We start from the raw sequence: 22,552 nt of genomic DNA on the forward strand, positions 1-22,552 counted from the left end.
AATTGATTTTTAAAAGCAGATTCAGTTAATGAAATGGAAAATGACCTATGCAGGGGCAATACGCACAAAGAGTACATTAAATCTACGTGCACATTTCCATTCTTCTCCTTCAGATTTCCATTGTTCTGTAACAGCTGTAATAGTGGATTTATGCTGTGCTATTCTATCCAGCTGATAGTAAAGAATATCCGACAGGCTCATGACAAGCCATTGGGGTTCATGTTGTTCTGCTACGCATCTGTCATGGTTTTTATAAAAATGGAAGCCATAGTATAACCAGAACCTTACACCCAAGAAGTATTTTGAGATCCATATATTTGCTTCTCATACACAGCAGTGCTCCATCTTTACGACTTACGTCATAACATCATATGGAAGCTAAGCTTCTTCCCCATAGAGGTCTGTTTCATATAAAAAAGAGAAATGCTTCTGTTACTGTATATATTGACATTACTTCTCACCTCTAGATACATGGAGCTTACACTGGGGTGTGCTGAGCTGCTATATCTGGGTGGATGTGGAAATCATGTATCTCCGTACGTGTACCCATGTGAATATCAATTGCATCATTCCATTGGAGCGCTGCACATTTTTCTTACAGATTCTGTTTCCATGGAAACAAGTCAATGTGTGCAGCCTCCTAATACCCTTACTGAACTAAACAGTCATTTGCAAGCCCCTAAGCTACCAATAGCCAAACCTGCCCCTGCAAGTGTAATACTGAGCCACAAAGCCATCACACCTGAATGATTGATAGACCCACCAATGAGTGAAGCTAATCTGTGCAAGAGGTGGGACTATGCAAATGAGTGACTGAGAAACATCGTGATCCAGGTTCTGTTTTGTTGCCCCCCAAAAGCAGCTCATCGTGACCATTAGAGAGATCTCAGACACAAGAACCAACAACGAGAGCAGGAGAGTGGGAGAAATTCAAGACAGAAGGCTAGCAATTTGTAAGGTGAGTCCATTTCTACTGAACGCTTTGCATGTGAGTGTTGTATAAGAGAGGGTGTGCACTGTGCCATATGGCTGCTACCTGGGCACGAGTCCTCCTACACTAGAACTCTTAGCAATGGTTTTTATCCACCAGCCTTCATCCGTCACAATGCAGATTATTTTATACATCCGGCGTGTGACTGGTTAACCGCTTCCTTTACAATAGACACATCATCTCAATAATTCTAGGGGAATGAGAATTTCCAGAATCAGAAAACGTAATTGTCCCCCCCCCCATCAAATAATGGAGCATTCAACAGGTGAGAAAAATACCAACAGGCTAATTTCAGCACAATACGACGCATATTGATCGGAATGATCAAGAAGATGCATTTGTCTCCATTGATGCATAGACATCTTAGAAACAAATAGTGGTATTATTATTTGCTCTCCATACATAAACAAACATAAGGCTAGATCCTCCATTGACATAACCGTGTGGGCTTTCTGTGAATTTCACAGAGGGGGTGGGGGTGACAATGCTTTGCGGGGAAAGTGAGGCATATAAACACCCTCAGAATGCACTCTGGGAGCTCTGTGTGTACCAGGCAGCAGTTACCATGGAAACCACCTCAGCACCAGCTCACACTTACACAGGACAGAAGATGGGAGTGATGGAGACAAAGCAGAAGACGGATTGGACCATAAGGAGCTAGTTTATTTGAGCAGTGGCAATCACAGAATAGGAGCATTTATCCAACATATGCATGCTCAGAGTACAGGAGTAATAACGGCACTGTCCAGAAACATTCTAAAAATGTTACATATAGGGGTGGTCTCACTTCTACACAAATGTACGGCTGCCAAATAATAAAATCAGGCATACCTTCCTGCTCTCACCCCGGTTGATTCAGGGCAGGCTGTGACAGGGAGGAATGACATTCTGTTCTTTGGTCATGTGACTGTTGAGGCCTGTGATTGGGTGCAGCAGCTGAAATGGCGTATTACTGGATATGCCACTAATGGCCAATTAGAGGCCTCAGCTGTCCGGTGACCGAAGATCAGGATGTCATAGCCTCCTGTCCCAGGTCAGACCTCCCAAAGCAAACTGCGATACATTTTCAGAGGTTATTTTTCACACATCTCCACTGACTGTAAATTTGGTGTACGAGCAAGATAACCCTTTTAAAACAGTTGTAAATGCCTACGTGAAAAAACATATTTGTAGAATGAAAACTTATGCAACATCCCAGTATGTTCAACTTCATTTATCAAAACTTCGTTGCCCATAGCAAGTAATCAGAGCCCAGCTTTCATCTTTACACAGCAGTTTAAGAACGTAAACCTGAGCCTTGATTGGTTGCTTTGGGCAATTAGTTATTAGGAAGCTTTAAAAAATAATCATATCTTCTTTCTAAGAATAAGAACGTTAAACTGAGTAGAAAAGAGGAAATAGATTTTCATGACCCTGGTCCGAGTTCCTTGTTGGTACCTAGTCCATCACCGGAATGCTGGTATTCGGCATTTTGAAGGCCCATATGATGTTACAATGCATACCTTGTAGTCACGTGAGACCTAGAGACTAGGCCTCAAACAACTTTATGATGTCACAGGGGCCTTATATAGTTGTGAATCATGTATTCTAACAGTGCATAGCCTCTTAAGCAAATACATGAAGCTGTAGGGCTCTGTTCACACAAGGGTTTTGAGTTACAAAACTCATTAGAAAAAATGTATTAGGGGAATGGGTCCATTTTGATGACAGATCCAAACTGAAGCAGAAGACTATAATGGAGTCTGGATGGATTCTATTTTGTGGCCATTTTTTTGACAAGGACAAAAAGTCCTACAAGCTGCGCGTTATGGTCTGTTAAAAAACACAGGCAAAACTACTTGGACCCCATTATAGTCAATAGTTCTTTTCTAATTCAGTTTGTGTTCCTTTTGAAAAGGATCAATTTCCCTAATTAGTTCTGTTTTCCCCATTTTCGTAATCAGTTTTTGGTCCAGCACTGTCATTTTTTCAATAGCTGTGCTCCTATGGAGGTGCAAAATAACAGAATTAAAACTGTCAGTGGGCGCATACCCATATGCGTCAATAATATCTTATTTTCTGCCTGTTGCTGTCACTGAGAACATTTGTTACATCCAGGTTTATACCACTATTATTGAATTATTGAATCATATGACCGCTTCAGCCAATCATTGGCTGCAGCAGTTCATCACAGCAGCCAGTACAGTCAAGATGTAGAGACTGGAAGGGAAATTGGGCAGTATTAGGATGGGAGAGGTGGAAGGTTTTTAAAGTAAGTATTGATGTGGTTTTTTTTTACTCCTTTCTGAGTAATTTGTTAAAAAATGTTACACCCCAGACAATCCATTTACAGGTACTGTCCAAGATTTAAAAATCGTTTTACATTTTTTCAAGCAGAGCCATTCTTTTCAATAAACTCTGCCTGAAATAGAATAGAAATCTAGATAGGTCATCCATATGATATATTTTTCAAACAAGGCAAATGATTTTTTAAACTGCCTGCTTATTCACACAGGTATTCACATAGACATTTGGGTTCACAAGTATTTGGACAATGACAGTATTTTCCTAATGTAGCATTATATATCAATACAATGGATTTCAAACATCAAATATTTAGGAACGGTAATAATGTTTTTCATAGTGTCTCTATTCTTGGAAGCTAAAAACTAATAGAACAATTGACTAATAAGTAGACATGATTAAATCGATTGGCTGCTAATTGAATTTGATTTGACTTTCATGAAATTCACAGGTCCGAGGAATTTGAGCAATTTGAGATTCCATACACATGGATGGCCCCCCCAAAAAAGCCTGGAGACATTTCACACTTAACTGAAGTTTGCCTCAGGCCGGAGTCACACTAGCGAGGAATACGGACAAGTGCTAAGCGAGAAAAAATCGCATAGCACTCAGACCAGTATTAATCTATGGGGCAGCTCACATCACGGTTTTTTTTCTCGGCCTTATTATATGTGCGAGAGAAAATGCAGAATGCTGCGATTTCACTCGTATATTGGCTGAGACTCGCCAATGCAAGTCAATGGGTGCGAGAAAAAAAATCGCACAGCACCCGCACCTTGCGAGTGCTGTCTGATTTTTACGCACTAGTTTCCTTTGAAAAGCCGGCAATTCATATGCGGCTACTGTAAAAATCACACTGACAGGTTAGAATAGAATAGATAGAATACATATATACACATAGAATAGGTATATATACTGTGTATATATATATATATATGTATATATATGTCAGTGATACACATATGTATGTCTTTATATTTCATAGAGAGAAAGATAGAAGATTAGCCGGTAATTCTTTTGTCGGCTTCTGTAAAATCAATGCAGGAACCGATAGGATAGAAGACATGGTTTACATACAGTAAATAGATGTAGAATAGGAAGATATATAGATATCAGTGATCAATACAATTAGTACAGTGTGTGTGAAAATTAGGGGACATGTATGTGATTAATAAAAGATTATTTTGGGGAGAAAAACTGGCGTGGGCTCCCACCCAATTTTTCAAACCAGAAAAGGGAAAGCCAGCGACTGGGGGCAGATATTAATTGCCTAGGAAGGAACCATGGTTATTGCCCCCCCGGCTAAAAACATCTGCCCCCAGCCACCCCAGAAATGGCACATCTCTAAGATGCGCCAATTCCGACACTTAGCCTCTCTCTTCCCACTTGCCCTGTAGTGGTGGCAAGTGGGGTAATAGTTGTGGGGTTGATGTCACCTTTGTATTGTAAGATGACATCAAGCCGGCTTTGTAGCGGAGAGGTGTCAATAAGGCACCTATCCATTACTAATCCTATACAGGTAGTCCTCGACTTACGTCGTTGATCCATTCTTACACGGCGTCGTAAACCGAATTTCGATGTAAGTCGGATCATACATTCATACAGTACTGTACCATAATAACAGTACAGTACTGCAAACACTTAGCCTATCCAAACACCTATCCTAACACAGTACCCTACATAATTAGGGTGTTATGGCGTGCAGGAGACTCGTTTTCCTCGTGTAACCAGGTACAGTGTACAGTACTGGACTCTATTGCATGTAGTTCGACTTACGACGCAAACCGTGTAAGTCGGAACGAGGCTTTGTATAAAGCGTTGTAACCACGAAACGATGTAACTCGAGACCGTTGTAACCCGAGGACTAACTGTAGTTGTTACAGGTTTAAATAAAGACACAGCCACAATAAATTATTTTAATGAAATAAAACATTAAATACAATTTCCCATCTTTATTATTCAGCTAATCCATGCAATGCCCTCGTTCTCCTGTAATAAACATAAAATAATAAAGCAACAAAATACCCAGTGTTGTGTCCCACGCAGTAATCTATACAGATAGGTCCATATATATTTGGACAGAGACAACATTTTTCTAATTTTGGTTATAGACTTTACCACAATGATTTTTAAACAAAACAATTCAGATGCAGTTGAAGTTCAGACTTTCAGCTTTCATTTGAGGGTATCCACATTAAAATTGGATGAAGGGTTTAGGAGTTTCAGCTCCTTAACATGTGCCACCCTCTTTTTAAAGGGACCAAAAGTAATTGGACAGATTCAATAATTTTAAATAAAATGTTCATTTTTAGTACTTGGTTGAAAACCCTTTGTTGGCAATGACTGCCTGAAGTCTTGAACTCATGGACATCACCAGACACTGTGTTTCCTCCTTTTTGATGCTCGCCAGGCCTTCACTGCGGTGGTTATCAGTTGCTGTTTGTTTGTGGGCCTTTCTGTCTAAAGTTTAGTCTTTAACAAGTGAAATCCATGCTCAATTGGGTTGAGATCAGGTGACTGACTTGGCCATTCAAGAATATTACACTTCTTTGCTTTAATAAACTCCTGGGTTGCTTTGGCTTCATGTTTTGGGTCATTGTCCATCTGTAGTATGAAACGACGACCAATCAGTTTGGCTGCATTTGGCTGGATCTGAGCACACAGTATGGCTCTGAATACCTGAGAATTCTTTCGGCTGCTTCTGTGCTGTGTCACATCATCAATAAACACTAGTGACCCAGTGCCACTGGCAGCCATGCATGCCCAAGCCATCACACTGCCTCCGCCGTGTTTTACAGATGATGTGGTATGCTTTGGATCATGATCTGTACCACGCCTTCACCATACTTTTCTCTTTCCATCATTCTGGTAGAGGTTGATCTTGGTTTCATCTGTCCAAAGAATGTTCTTCCAGAACTGTGCTGGCTTTTTTAGCTGTTTTTAGCAAAGTCCAGTCTAGCCTTTTTATTCTTGATGCTTATGAGTGGCTTGCACCGTGCAGTGAACCCTCTGTATTTACTTTCATGCAGTCTTCTCTTTATGGTAGATTTGGATATTGATACGCCGACCTCCTGGAGAGTGTTGTTCACTTGGTTGGCTGTTGTGAAGGGGTTTCTCTTCACCATGGAGATTATTCTGCGAACATCCACCACTGTTGTCTTCCGTAGGCGCCCAGGTCTTTTTGCATTGATGAGTTAACCAGTGCTTTCTTTCTTTGTCAGGATGTACCAAAGTGTAGATTTTGCCACTCCTAATATTGTAGCAATTTCTTGGATGGGTTTTTTCTGTTTTCGCAGCTTAAGGATGGCTTGTTTCACCTGCATGGAGAGCTCCTTTGACCGCATGTTTACTTCACAGCAAAACCTTCCAAATGCAAGCACCACACCTCAAATCAACTCCAGGCCATTTATCTGCTTAATTGAGAATGACATAACGAAGGGATTGCCCACATCTGTCCATGAAATAGCCTTGGAGTCAATTGTCCAATTACTTTTGGCCCCTTTAAAAACAGGGTGGCACATGTTAAGGAGCTGAAACTCCTAAACCATTCATCCAATTTTAATGTGGATACCCTCAAATGAAAGCTGAAAGTCTGAACTTCAACTGCATCTTAATTGTTTTGTTTTAAAATTCATTGTGGTAATGTCTATAACCAAAATTAGAAAAATGTTGTCTCTGTCCAAATATATATGGACCTAACTGTATCTGGGGAAAATACAGTTTGCACCCGGGACGGTGGCAATATGTGACTGCCCCAGCTGCAAACTACATCTTAGAGATGCGCCATTTCTGGGTCAGCTGAGAGCTGGTGCTTGTAGCCAGGGGGGAAAATATTAATGGCCTCTTCCTAGGCTATGAATATCAGCCCGCAGCTGTCTGTATAGCCTTTTCTGGTTATTAATTATAGGGGGACCCACATCGATTTTAACATGAGTTTTTACATACAGAGAATTGCTGTATGTATAAGCTCATGTTAAAATTGCATTGCATACGGATTGCATACAGATATCATACTAATACTAGATGCGAGGAAATCGCATCATTGCATTGCATTCGGATTACACACGGATGACCATACGGAGAACACTTGTGCAATTCTCGGCCGTTAAAACCTGACCAATTTTTTTAAGTGTGACTCCAGCCTCAGCCAGAGAGTAGGCTCACATGAAGTCAGGCACAGGCTTCTCCAGTAATCATTGCAGCTATCACAACACATGGTCTTTCGCAGTCAATTAGAGGGGACTAACACAGGCACTATAAAAGATGAGGGAAGAAAAAACAGTGGCCATTTTAGAGTTTTACAGCCTAATGATAGGAGGTCAGGGCAAACAGCTTATTGGTAGGGGTAGAAAGTCCTAAATCAGAGTGGGGTGTACTACTGCAGCACTGAAGAACATAGAAAATGATAGTAGCCTCAGCCTGTGAATAAGACTATACAGATTCAAGTGATAGCGGGGTGCCGGACTGCAGTCAGTATGAATGTGAATTGATTTATCCTTGAAATACTGCAGTACAACACTACAACACCTTAATTTTTTCATTTTTTTCATTCTTGACATACTACAAAAAAGGATGCAGTTTAAATTCCCTTAGTCTTAATTTTCCTACTGTAGAAAAATATTGAAAACAAGATTTGTGTGTCTGAGAAATAAGCAATAAGCCACAGGTCATATGTGATATATGTTTTTGAATTATTTTTGTAAAGGTATTTTTTAAGACAACAAAAAAATCTCAACATTCTAGAAACTTAAGTCTCAGAAAGTGTGTGTTTTAAGAAATGTTGAATTTTTTTCCACACTTATTGCAATACTCCAATATTACAGTTACTAGTGATCAGTGTTGGACTGGGATGCCAGGGGCCCACCGGTAACATCAACTCCTAGATGCTGACTTTCTCTGTACATAGTGAATCAAGTGTATTGTGGCAAGTACTGCTCATATAAGTGGATGGTGGCCCACTCCTGCATGGGGGCCCACCAGAGGATTCTCCTGTTCTCCTGTGGGCCAGTCCGAGCCTGCTAGTGATGATCGAATAGTGAAATATTTGGATTTGGGAAAATCGGCCCTAATAATTTTTAATATCCATGTATTCGTACCAAATAACGAATACATTGCAAGTCAATGGGAAAGCCGAATATTTTTCTGCTGGACCCAACAGACAGGTCTGGGGGCATGAGAAAAAAGCTGAAATTAATGGGAAAGAGCTAAAACTAAATGGGAACAGCATGGAGAAGATGCCTGCTTGCCTTTCTGACTCACATATGGTACAGCGGGGAAAAAAAAGTATTTACCGTATTTTTCACTTTATAAGACACTCCGGATTATAAGACGCACCCCAAATTTTGAGCAGAACAGTAGGGAATTTTTTTTTTTTTAATAAAATGTTGGTGCTTCTTATAATCCAAGCGTCTTATTGCTTACTGGAGGTGGTGGCTGTTGTGAAGCGGCGTTCCAGGGTCGCTGCTGGAGGAGGCAGGAGTGGAACGTTGCTGCAGGATGCAGGCTGGGAAGAGGGGGTGTTCCGATGTGTGGCGTGCCGCTGCTGGTATCCAATGCTGCCGCTGCGCTCTGTCTCCGGTGTTGCCGGGTGTTGCTGTCACCGCGCTCTGTCCCCTGTTGCTGCCGGGTGCCACCACGCTCTGTCCAGCGAGATTATCCGTGGTCTTGTCTGTCTTCCATTTTCTTATTATTGCTCCCACAGTTGATTTCATCACACCAAGCTGCTTGCCTATCAGTCTTCAGTCTTCCCAGCCTGGCGCAGGGCTACAATTTTGTTTTGTTTTGTTTCTGGTGTCCTTCGACAGCTCTTTGGTCTTCACCATAGTGGAGTTTGGAGTGTGACTGTTTGAGGTTGAGGACAGGTGTCTTTTATACTGATAACAAGTTCAAACAGGTGCCATTACTACAGGTAATGAGTGGAGGACAGAGGAGCCTCTTAAAGAAGAAGTTTCAGGTCTGTGAGAGCCAGAAATCTTGCATGTTTCTAGGTGACCAAGTACTTATTTTCTACCATAATTCGCAAAATAAATCTTGCCAAATCAGACAAGATGATTTTATGGATTTGTTTTTCTCATTTTGACTCTCATAGTTGTGGTCTACCTAAGATGTTAATTACAGACCTTTCTCATCTTTTTAAGTGGGAGAACCTGCACAATTGGTGGCTGACTAAATACTTTTTTTCCCCACTGTATGTGGGAATAATGTTGTCAGACTATTGTGCTGGTTTTATGCATTTCTAAATTGTTTTTTTTACAGGGGAAAATGCTAAGAAACATTTTTTTCCTTCATAATTACTTGTATATAGTGCAAAATAAAAAAAATAATTAAAAAAAATTATACCTCCCCTTTAGCATATATTCACATGTAGCATTTTGGCTTTAGTTTTTCCTTTTACATTTGTGAGGGCCCTCACTCCTACATTTGGGAGTTCCCTCCCTCATTCAAAATTGTTAGCTTGATAGTGGAATGCATATTCACCAGCACTTTACAATGCCAGCTAAAACATGCACATTTGAATTTTGGGCTTCGCCCATGTCCACCGCCATGTCATTATGCGGCCCTCTCTTCACATTTTCAGAGGGCCAGCAGGTGCCATGAAACCTGAGTTTTGTGAACCCCACAGTTCATTTTGACCACTGGATTCCAATGGAGCAACTGTCATAGCGGGTGAAGCCGCTATGAGGTGAATATGCTCAGTCTGTCAGGTCTAAAACCCATGTCAGGAACATGTACAATCCTCATATTATTTTGAAGCAGCCTCCTCAAGGGAAAGAGACAGGAGTGCCATTGACCAATCAGTACAAGCCTACTCACTTCTTATGGAAACTACCCAACCAGGCAGAATGTATCTTTTGCATGGTTTGGAGCAACAACGAAATCTTCACATGATATGTCCCAGAGAGTGACAAGGTTTGTGGAGTGTATTACTCAGGTATTAGGCAGTGCTACAGAGCTCAGGTAAAGACCGTAGTGTGGCAATGACCATATTCCAATATGTGTAAGGCTGCGGCCTGAATAGGTCTGTGGAGCATATTATCCCAGTCTCTTAGACCTGATTTAAATGTACAGAAACTGGCCACTACCCCACCATCTTTTTTTTACCAAAATTTAGAAAATTTAAGGGAAGCAACGGTTTAATAAAGAGATACAAGTCTCATTTATGAGCCTGAAAAAGCCAGGACTGGTCTTTAGCCAGCACCGGACAATATAAAGTGATAATGAATATGTATGCCCTATCTAACCAACAATTTGAGAAGAGACATATATGCTGACAACGGAAAACTGAACACTGCGCTGGGAACAAAAAGTGAACGTGGTTGTTGAATATTCTAACTGTATGTGCAACTGCTACCTGGACAGCAGATTGGGAAGGATATAACACAGAGGAAGGGCCAGTGGTTTCACCATCTAACACAGATTTTGTACGCAGGCGTTCCGCCTACCTACTGGGGTGCTGCGTATGTCACCAGTATGTGTGTATGCTAAAAGAGTTATTATGTCGAATTTCCCTTTATAAAGGGATCTGTAGGTAAGAGTTTAGAACTAGAAGCATATATATAGAACATGTTTCATTACTCATATTATTATTTTAGGTAAGGCTGAAACCTGAAGAAGTGTGTGGAGCATATTAATGCATTGATGTTCCACAATGTCCAAGTGCAGACCCAAAAATCAACATCAGGCTCCCGCATACACACTGAAAGAGACTGTGAAAAGAGCAACACAATAAAAAAAGTGTTATAATAATAGAATATATAGAGATTGAGAGTAGAAATTTGACCGTTGCACAATGTAGAAAGGTTTCTAAAAATTACCCAAGGGGTCTGTATCACATACACTGAAAGAGACCGTGATGGGAACCTCACAATAAATTTTGTAGTTATTATAATTGTTAGAGATAGGGAGTACAAGTTTCACCATTGCACAATGTACAAAGGCTTCCAAAAATTATCCAAGGAGTCTGTATTTTACACTCTGAAAGAGACAGTGAAGGGAACCTCACAATAAATTAGCAGTTATTATAATTGCTAGATATAGGGACTAGTACAAGTTTGACCATTGAACAATGTACAAAAGTTTCCAAAAATTACCTAAGGCAGGGGTGTCAAACTGCATTCCTCGAGGGCCTCAAACCATGCGTGTTTTCAAGATTTCCTTAGCATTGCACAAGGTGCAGGAATCATTATCTGTGCAGGTGGTTAAATTATCACCTGTGCAATACAAGGAAATCCTGAAAACATGACCTGGTTGCGGCCCTCGAGGAATGCAGTTTGACACCCCTGACCTAAGGGGTCTGTATCATATATGCTGAAAGAGACCGTGACTAGTGATGAGCGAATATACTCGTTACTCAATATTTCCCGAGCACGCTCGGGTGTCCTCCGAGTATTTTTTAGTGCTCGGAGATTTCGTTTTCTTCACCGCAGCTGAATGATTTACATCTACTAGCCTGCTTGATTACATATGAGGATTCCCTAGCAACCAGGCAACCCCCACATGTACTTATCCTGGCTAATAGCTGTAAATCATTCAGCTGAGGCAATGAAAACTAAATCTCCGAGCACTAAAAAATACTCGGAGGACACCCGAGCATGCTCGGGAAAGCTCGAGTAATGAGTATATTCACTCATCACTAACCGTGATGGGAATCTCACAATAAATTTTGTAGTTATTATAATTGCTAGAGATAGGAAGTACAAGTTTCACCATTGCACAATGTAGAAAGGTTTCCAAAAATTACCCAAGGGGTCTGTACCATGGGTCAAGAAAGGTGCACAGCCAGTATTTCATGGTGGACAAAATGTCTTTCATGCAATGGTCTTGGACATGAACTGTGCCATGTGTGGCAGACTACAAAGAGTCAAACGTTCAGTGTCCCCACCAGGATGAGCACTAACCATCCTATCCTCCTCACGACGCCTCACCTCCTCCTCCTCTTCAGGCCATCCATGCTGTACAGGCATGAAGCTGAGATTGGGAGTCCCCTCTGTAGCGCAGACCAAAAACTTCTGTTCCTCCGCATCCTACTCCTCCTGTTCCTTGTCATCACCCAATGTGGTCTGAGAATATTGTCTGAGGCTGGGCTGTGTGGTATCAGCCAATGTGAAATCTTGCTCCATAGCCACCTGCTCGGCATTCAAAGCTGCCTCTTTGAGATTCTGCAGCGATCGTTTTGATAGACAGAGCAGCAGTGTGGTTACGCTGGTAATGACGTCATCAGTCAGTGCTCTCCATCTTGGTACAGTTCTCAAAGTTTTGAAGAACCTCACATATGTAAGTGATCCACACCCACTCAGGAGTTGTTATGTGTGAGGGCTGAGTGTTACTCTAATCTTCCCTTCATCTCTAAACTCCTCGAACGCCTGGCTACTCCCGTCTTCTCCGCTATCTCTCAGATAACTCTCTTCTCGATCCTCTTCAATCTGATTTACACTCTTTACACTCTACTGAAACTGCCCTCACTAAAGTCTCTAATGATCTACTAACAGCTAAATCTAATGGTCACTGTTGGGTAGGGGGGGAGCGGTTGGGAATGGGGGAAAGATTGTGGGGTAGTTCGGTGAAAGTTCTGTTATGTTCTGAAAACTTTAATGAAAAATATATGATTAAAAAAAAAAAATCTAATGGTCACTACTCCATGCTAATTCTCTTGCATTCGATACTGTGGATCATCAGCTCCTCCTCACTATGCTACACTCCATTGGCCTCAAGGACACCGTTCCCTCCTGGTTCTCGTCCTATCTCTCTGACTGCTCTTTCACCTGTATCTTTTTCTGGTTCCTCTTCCTCTCACCTTCCCCTTACTGTTGGGGTTCCTCAAGGATCAGTCCTAGGCCCCCTCCTCTTCTCTTTGTATACTGCCCCTATTGGACAAACAATAGATTTGGTTTCCAGTACCATCTCTATGCTGATGACACCCAATTATACACCTCCTCTCCCGATGTCTCGCCTGCCTTTTTAGAAAACACCAGTGATTGTCTTACCACCTTCTCTTAACATCATGTCCTCCCTCTATCTGAAACTGAACCTGTCAAAAACTGAACTCCTCGTGTTCTCTCCCTCTACTAACCTACATTTGCCTGACATTGCCATCTCAGTGTGTGGTTCCACCATTACTCCCAAGCAACATGCCCGCTGCCTTGGGGTCACACTTGATTCCGAGCTTTCATTCACCCCCCACATCCGATCACTGGCTCGCTCTTCTTATCTGCATCTCAAAAACATTTCTAGAATTTGCCCTTTGCTTACTTTCAACTCTGCAAAAACGATTACTGTTTCACTTATTCATTCTCGTCTGGACTATTGTAACTCTCTACTAGTCGGCCTCCCTCTTACCAAACTATTCCCTCTCCAATCTGTCCTGAATGCTGCAGTCAGGATCATATTCCTCACCAATCGTTATACCGATGCCTCTACTTTGTGCCAGTTATTACACTGGTTACCCATCCACTCCAGAATCCAGTACAAAACTATTACCCTCATCCACAAAGCACTCCATGGCTCAGCACCACTCTACATCTCCTCTCTGGTCTCAGTCTACCGCCCTACCGGTGCTCTCCATTCTGCTAATGACCTGAGGTTACCATCCTCAATAATCAGAACCTCCCACTCCCGTCTCCAAGACTTTTCACTTGCTGCGCCAATTCTTTGGAATGCATTACCCAGGTTAATACGATTAATCCCCAATCCTCACAGTATTAAGCGTGCCCTAAAATCGCATTTGTTCAGACTGGCCTACCGCCTCAACGCATTAACCTAACTATCCCTGGGTGGCCCATTAAAAAAACTTAAACCATAATCAGGTTACTCGCATCATGTTCTCATACACTTTCTGCAGTTAATTAGCCCTCTGTGTCTGTACTGTTACATATTTAGGCTGTTAACTGGTTCATGCAACTTTACATGAACACCCAATCCTTACACTATGGCTGGTCTGAACAACAAAAGCAATTGTTACCATCCACCTCTCGTGTCTCCCCTTTTCCTCATAGTTTGTAAGCTTGCGAGCAGGGTCCTCACTCCTCCTGGTATCTGTTTTGAACTGTGATTTCTGTTATGCTGTTATGTCTATTATCTGTACAAGTCCCCTCTATAATTGTAAAGCGCTGCGGAATAAGTTGGTGCTATATAAATAAAATTATTATTATTATTATTACTCTGACAGGCATTGAGAAGCTGGAATTCAGACACTGCCATCTGCTGCTCACTAAGTCTTGTCAACATATGAAAGGTTGAATTCCAGCGTGTGGGCAGTGCTGCAGAGCTCCCAGCTGGGGAGTGATGGGGACGCTAGTTCAGCTGAGGATGAGGAGGAGGAGCAGAGACAGGAACTGGCATGTGAGGAGATTGAAACCCTGATAAAAGTTGGGCCCGCTATGTTAATAAATTAACGTTTTACTTTTTTTCATGAAAAATTGAATTCAGATCCAATTTTTTTGTTTTGACAAGGGTAACAGGAAAAACTGGACCCCCAAATCGGTTGCCTAATTTCTCCTGAGCATTCCTGTACCCCATATGAGGGAGAAAAACACTGTTTGGGTGCACGGCAGAGCTCGGAAGGGAAGAATCACCAATTGACTTTTTGATTGCAAAATTTGATGGAACAATTGGCAGACGCCATGTCGTGTTCGGAGAGCCTCTGATGTGCCTAAACAGTGAAAATCCCCCACAAGTGACACCATTTTGGAAAGTAAAGCCCTCAAGGAATGTATTTAGATGCATAAGTGACCCAATTTTACAAACTAAACCTCTCATTGAATTCATTTAGGGGTGCAGTGATCTTATTAACACCAAGGGTGTATCACAGAATTTTATATCATTGAGCAGTGAAGAAAAAATAACTACATTTTTAGCATCAAAATTTAGTTTTAGCCCCAGATTTTAAATTTTCACACATGACCGCGTATGCCGAGTAGGGTCTTTTCCTACGTATGTAACCTAACCACCAGAAACTGCCCACCGACCCAACCCCTTTCCTTAAATAAAAACATAACCAATTATTAATTTGGATATTTTGGCCACAGCGGCCAACCTTTATTAACAAAATTAACATAAACATAAATACAACAGTATAAATTCGAGGGGAGGGTTCTTGGAGCTAAAAAGATCTGGCAAAACCCCACAAAAGAAGATCGACCACCATATTACCCTCAGCCGTGAAAACCAGCTCGAGGGCACCGTACATCCCGTTCCGGGAAGAGAAAAAACCACCAACAGCTCCCAGGGTAAAAACCCCGTCCAGAGCCCATACCAAAAATGCCAGATCCAACCCCACCACATTTTAAATTGCCAGCAATTATGCTCCAATTCCTTCCCCCAACCAATCAGCGTCAACTCCAAGAACCCCCACCCCCCCACCGCCACTGTGACAATAAACGAATAAAATGTAAATAATGAACCAAACACCCGCATACAAATTGAAATCCCAAACCCCAAATTTTTATTTATTTTTTTTTTTTTTTATAACTATACATAAATATATAACTTCCCTCGCCATATTGATATATAAACTCTTCACGACAATTCCCCCCCCCATTAAAAAACCCCCTAAGCACAAGCCAACAAGGGAGGGTGGGTGGGTCTGCTTCCTGAATTAAGGTAGGGAATGGCGGTTTTCCCGCACTTTCCCTACTACCTCCCCCCTTCCTAACTCCTCCCCCCCTTGCCATCCTCCTATCCCCAGCCGCAGCATTATTCAAAAAGACCGCCCGGCTCAAAGCAGTCATGGGGGGCCTCCACCCAGCTGTGCTTTGTTCCAGCCCCCATCTTGACCGCGTATGCCGAGTAGGGTCTTTTCCTACGTATGTAACCTAACCACCAGAAACTGCCCACCGACCCAACCCCTTTCCTTAAATAAAAACATAACCAATTATTAATTTGGATATTTTGGCCACAGCGGCCAACCTTTATTAACAAAATTAACATAAACATAAATACAACAGTATAAATTCGAGGGGAGGGTTCTTGGAGCTAAAAAGATCTGGCAAAACCCCACAAAAGAAGATCGACCACCATATTACCCTCAGCCGTGAAAACCAGCTCGAGGGCACCGTACATCCCGTTCCGGGAAGAGAAAAAACCACCAACAGCTCCCAGGGTAAAAACCCCGTCCAGAGCCCATACCAAAAATGCCAGATCCAACCCCACCACATTTTAAATTGCCAGCAATTATGCTCCAATTCCTTCCCCCAACCAATCAGCGTCAACTCCAAGAACCCCCACCCCCCCACCACACACGAACAGCCCTGACCACCTCAGGCTCGTGAGTGCCCCAACGCCACCAACGCCCGTTCAACTCCTTCTTGCAATGCCAAAGTCCACAAATCAATCCCAATCGCGTTTAAATGAATTCCGTCCTCTAACCAGTAGTTACCAAGCCCCGACTCCAATTCAAAATGTCTAACGCTAATCCCCCCGTTTCTGGAAACAAAACCTGCTATTGCCCTATTCAACTTGACCCTAGCCCTATTAATACCCTTCAAAGATCTAGCCCCCCTCCACCGTTTCCTAGGCACAATGTCTGACCACACAATCAACACCCCAGGAAATGATACCTGCAACCTCAACAAATCAAACCGTATGTCCCTAATCAACTCCATGACAGGCCGCGCGCCCAAGTCGTTCCCCCCCAAATGCACAATTAAAATGTCAGGTTGTCTGTCTAAACGAACCGCCTTGGAAAATTCAGGAAGGGCCCTGCTCCACACCATCCCCCTATACCCCAACCACCGAATGACAACCTGACGCCTACTAAACCCCAGTTGCCTACCGTCCGGCCTGACCTCGGCCCGCAGCGCCCCCCAATGAACGAACGAATGTCCGAAGATCCAGGCTAAGTAAGGGGACACACCTGCAACAAGATGCATGAAGAAAAAACACTGAGGTCAAATACAAAATCATAACCACACCACTAAATTAATGACGGACGTAACTTAAGTAACGATTGGAAGTCCACCTGCCAATCCTACAAATGTCCTCCGCGCCCAAACCCAAACTATCAGCTTCTGATGCCGCCCCGATACGAAAAGAATGCGACCCAAACAAATCTGGAGAAAGGCCCAACTCCCGCAAGCCCCTTCTTAACACTGCAATGAACTGAAAGCGTGACAAAAAGGACCCCTCTGCGTGACACAACAAAGGGCCGGATCTGCCAGACCATAACTGCCAGTACGCTTCCAGACAACCTCGAGGGCACATCATAGACCCGTTAACCCTCCCCAGCACAACACGTTTTCCTCTCCCAATTTGGTCAGTCTTCGAACGCCGAATCCAAAAAACGATACCCCCCGTCCATACTTCCACGTCCTCCGCCAACAAACCCCCTGCTCTAACTTTGGACGTTGACACCAGCTCCCCAACGCGCATAGCCCCCAAAAATGCTAATGAAAAAGCAAGACGAAACAACGCCAACTCAAAACTCGAACCACAAATAATCTCCAAGACTCCACCCAACCGTTCTAAAAGGCTAAACGAAATGGGGCGGCGACGGTCAATCGTCTGATTACCTCTCCTAAAACCCCTAAGTGCCTGCCTGACCAAAAAATGTTTCGTCGCGTCCACCAACCCCTGCAACTTAAAAGCAAAAGCCAATCCAGCAACAAATTTATTTACCTTCGAAATCGACCAACCTTCTTCGGCCGCCTTCCCGATCAAAAATAACACTGCCAACATCCTATCTTCGTCAGACACCAACTGGCCCCACACCGACACCCAACTTTGCCATACTCGCCAAGATGCTTCGTATGATGCCCATGTTTGTCTCGTAACAGACTCCTGAATCAACCGGCCCGCTCGTCCATAATCACGCTCCAAAGATGCAAAGGGCATTCCTCTCCCGAGATCTCCGCGTCCGGCGCCAATTCCCGAAAACGGTCCCACTGGAAATGAGACAATGCATCTGCTATTGAGTTCTGCACACCCGGCACATGCACTGCCGAAATACAAGCATTCAGCTCCAAGCACCGAAAAACCAACTCCCTCACCAACTTAATCACCGGGGGAGATGAGGCCGACAAACTGTTCATCACTGACACGACGCTCATGTTGTCGCAATGAAAACGAATCCTCCTGTTAGCAAACATTTCCCCCCAAATGGAAACCGCAACCACGATAGGGAACAATTCCAACAAGACCAGGTTTTTTGTAAGGCCCAACTCCCTCCATTGGCCCGGCCACCGTCCGGCACACCAACGACCACCGCAATAGGCCCCGTAACCAGCCGAACCAGCTGCATCCGTATATATCTCGCAATCAAAGTTTGTTAAGACCTCCTGCTGAATCAACGACCGCCCGTTGTAGTTGCACAGGAAACGTTGCCACACTAGCAAGTCGTCTTTGTGTTCCTTGCTCAGGCGAATAAAATGGTGCGGCTCTTTCACACCTGCCGTCGCGACCGACAACCTGCGACAAAATATCCTGCCCATGGGTATGATCCGACATGCAAAATTCAATCTACCCAAAAGAGACTGCAACTCTTTCAAAGTCAGCTTCCTCCTCTTTCTAGCTCTATCAACCTCCTGCTGCAGCAGGGCCAGCTTATCCTCCGGCAACCGACACTCCATTCTCTCGGAGTCAATTAAAATTCCCAAAAAACTCAACACCGTAGCAGGACCTTCCGTCTTATCCGTCGCTAATGGAACTCCAAAAAGCTCTGCAACCCAAAACATAGCCGTTAACGTATTACGGCATACCGTGGAATCAGGCGGCCCGATAAACAAAAAATCATCCAAATAATGGATAACCGACTGAACTCCCGCCACGTCCCTAACCACCCACTCCAGAAAAGTACTAAACGTCTCAAACAAGGAACAAGAAATGGCGCAGCCCATTGGCAAACATCTGTCCAAATAGTAACCACCATTCCAAAAACAACCTAACAACGGAACGCTGTCCGGGTGCACCGGAAGCAAACGGAAGGCCGATTCAATATCCGTCTTTGCCAACAGCGCCCCAGGGCCATGCCTTCTCACCCACTGCACCGCCGCATCGAATGATGTATACTCAACCGAGCACAGCTCTTGGGCGATGCCATCATTTACCGACCGACCCTTTGGATACGACAAATGTTGAATCAACCGAAATTTATTCGGCTCTTTCTTAGGCACCACCCCCAATGGGGAAACCACCATACCCTCAATCGGCGGGTTTAAAAACGGCCCCGACATCCTTCCCAACTCCACTTCTTTCTTCAGTTTAACATCAACAACCTCGGCATGCAACATTGCCGACCGCAAATTCTTAATCGAAAAAGGAACCTCGTGACTCGGGGGAGGAATCCTAAAACCATCCGCAAAACCATTAAAAATAATACCCGCCTTCAACTGATCAGGGTACCTATTTAGAAAGGGGGCCATCTCGTGAAGCCTCACCGGGCTCTCCCCCTTGACCGGCACCCAAAGCTGGCTTTCCTTTTCCCTTCCTGAAACACTTGGAAGCCCCGTGTGAACTTCCATTACAGTGGGAACACACATGCTTAAATTTACAGGTGTTACCGTATTTACACTGCCCGTCGTTAAACTGCCAGCAGGTTCCAGACTTCTCCTTTGCTCCCTGCGCACCCTGACTACTGCTTCCGTGTCCCGACTGCTGGCTGCCACCACCCCCGGACCCATGAAAGGACTGCCCATGTCTGGCTGGGGCCATAACCTTCAGCCAAAGGCCTATATCCTTCTGGTCCCACCTAATTTCCGGCCTTACCGCCTTACGCTGCCTGAACTGCTCATCATACCGCAGCCACGTCTGACCGCCATATGTACGATGAGCCTCCCCAATCGAGTCTAAATAGCAAAACAAACCCGAGCAATTCTCAGGCGCCTTCTCCCCCACTACGCTCGCCAATATTGCAAATGCCTGCAACCAGTTCAAAAACGTCTGCGGAATTAGCCGCCACCTCCGCTTTTCTTCCTCCTCCTTTTTGCTATCGTCTTTTTTTCCTTTATCCAAGTTAAACTTTTCCAACGGAAGCAGGGAAAAAATTTCCACATACTCGTCTCTCCAAATCTTCTCCTTCACCTCCTTTTTTAAATGCGCTCCCAACGGCCCTTCAAAACACACATAAACTTCCCCTTTTGCTCTGTCATCTAATTTGACCGTATCGCCTTTATCCTTCTCCGTCTGAACCGAAACTGATACACCTGACGATGCAACCTCCACTACCTGACCAGGGGTTAACAAACCACAACCCGCCTGGGGTTCCACCCCTCGACCAGACAACCACGCCTCAACCGGCGATGCGGCAACCCCAGCTGCCGACCCTCCCTCTAATCTTCGCAAAATTTGCGACATACCCTGCAATAAGTCCTGCATACCTGGCACCTCCGCCACAATCGGCCCACTCCTCTGCCGTTCCTCACACACCGCCACCCGACCCCTCCTAATTTCCTGCAACCCGGCCCCTGCGGGCGACAAACCAGACATAGAGGCATACTCACAAGGCTGCACGGGTGCTGTGTCCCCGCCAGCCGGACCTCCGGATCCCTGGCGCTCCGACCTCACGCGACGATCACCGCTGGACTCCAACCTCTCGTCGCCGCGTTGATGCCCCAGGCCCGCGCCCCTGGCCTCCTCGTCACCAGGGGGACCCGAGCGTGCTGGAACTGCTGCGTCGCTAGCCCTCTCTGCCCCAGGCCCACGCCCCTGGCCTCCTCGTCACCAGGGGGGACCCGAGCGTGCTGGAACTCCTGCGTCGCTAGCCCTCTCTGCCCCAGGCCCGCGCCCCTGGCCTCCTCGTCACCAGGGGGGACCCGAGCGTGCTGTAGCTGCTGCACCGACCCGCTCCTCCGTCCGTGGTCAGTGTACCCCGCCACCCCACCGTCCGATGGGTAACGGGTAAACGCTGCTCTGCGTTCTGGAGACCTCCTGGGCGACCTTGACCGATCCCCGTGTGCTGACCCAGGCGAGCCCGCCCGGTCGTGTAGCATTCTTCGCTCCTGATCAGGCAGCTCGACACTGCTGCCTGCGTCTCTCCCTCTGCTGCGCAGTTCCGTACAAGCGGGACGTAGCATATCTCCCGACCGCTGACCGTCCGCCGCCTGTGCACTCCTTGTGGTCATCCTAGCAGGCACCCTGGGAGGTAATGGGCTGTGGGTGCTTGCCCCAGGTAACGGGTCCGGATTCCTGGCTGCTGCTGCCGCTGCTCCTCCGGGACGTGCTGCTCCTCCTGGCCGTGCTGCTCCTCCTGGCCGTGCTGCTCCTCCTGGCCGTGCTGCTCCTCCTGGCAGTGCTGCTCCTCCTGGCAGTGCTGCTCCTCCTGGCAGTGCTGCTCCTCCTGGCTGTGCAGCTCTTCCTGCTTGTGCTGCTCTTCCTGCTTGTGCTGCTCTTCCTGGCAGCGCTGCTCTGCCTCTTCTTGCCGCTGAGCGCCGCCTGAGCGCTGTGGGTCTGCTGGGAGCAGGGGGAGCGGCGGCCGCTCTCCCTCTGGACACCGGTGTAACAGGAGAGGCTGGAAGAGCGGCGGCCCCGCGCCCCCTGAGTGCGGGGGACCCGACAGGAGCGGAGGAAGCTGCGGCTGCGCTCTGCTTGGATCGCGCAGGCCGCACTTCCGGTCCAGCGCTCCCAGCAGCAGCGGCGGTGTCCTGGGCCCGACGCCCGGCGCCTGGAGGCCGGGTGCTTGGATTCCTGCCGGAGCGGGAGCGGCCGGAGGGGGAAGCGCCGCCGGACTCACCGCCCGCAGGGTCCCTGGAGGGGCTCCGGAGCCTGCGCCTGCCACGCGCCGGGACATCAGGGGACAGTCTCTCTGGGGGCCTGGTCCTCCTGCCCCGTGAGCTCTGCCCGGATCCTCCTGCAGCGCCGATGATGGATGCCAGCTGGGCCTCAAGCCAGCCCCCTCTCCTGGACCTGGCCATCTCTCGCAGCTGCGACATCATTGATTCCGCCGACGCCATACTGCACGTCCTCTGCTTCCTGAATTAAGGTAGGGAATGGCGGTTTTCCCGCACTTTCCCTACTACCTCCCCCCTTCCTAACTCCTCCCCCCCTTGCCATCCTCCTATCCCCAGCCGCAGCATTATTCAAAAAGACCGCCCGGCTCAAAGCAGTCATGGGGGGCCTCCACCCAGCTGTGCTTTGTTCCAGCCCCCATCTAGAAGTGTGTAAAGATGTCACCAAAATTTGACCCACAAATTTCTACTGAACATGGCAATACCCCATATGTGGCTGTACAGTAATTCTTAGCCACACGAAGAGACTCAGGAGGAATGGAGCGCTATTTGCCTCCTGGAGAGCAGATTTTCCTAGAAGAGTTTGCGGACTCCATATACAGAGCCCCTAATTGCTAAAAGAGCA

General features: G+C 45.5%; 1 protein-coding gene across 1 annotated transcript in view; it reads left to right on the plus strand.

The window, feature by feature from the left end:
• The first annotated feature begins 654 nt into the window (after positions 1-654).
• HPCAL4 (hippocalcin like 4) overlaps positions 655-22,552 on the plus strand; it is a 99,335-nt gene continuing 77,437 nt past the window's right edge. Inside the window, exon 1 of the mRNA XM_077296165.1 lies at positions 655-958. The gene's annotated coding sequence lies outside the window, so the exon portion shown is untranslated. The remainder of the gene's footprint in view (positions 959-22,552) is intronic.

The sequence above is a fragment of the Ranitomeya variabilis genome, chromosome 3 (assembly GCF_051348905.1).
Source record: "Ranitomeya variabilis isolate aRanVar5 chromosome 3, aRanVar5.hap1, whole genome shotgun sequence".
NCBI lineage: Eukaryota > Metazoa > Chordata > Amphibia > Anura > Dendrobatidae > Ranitomeya > Ranitomeya variabilis.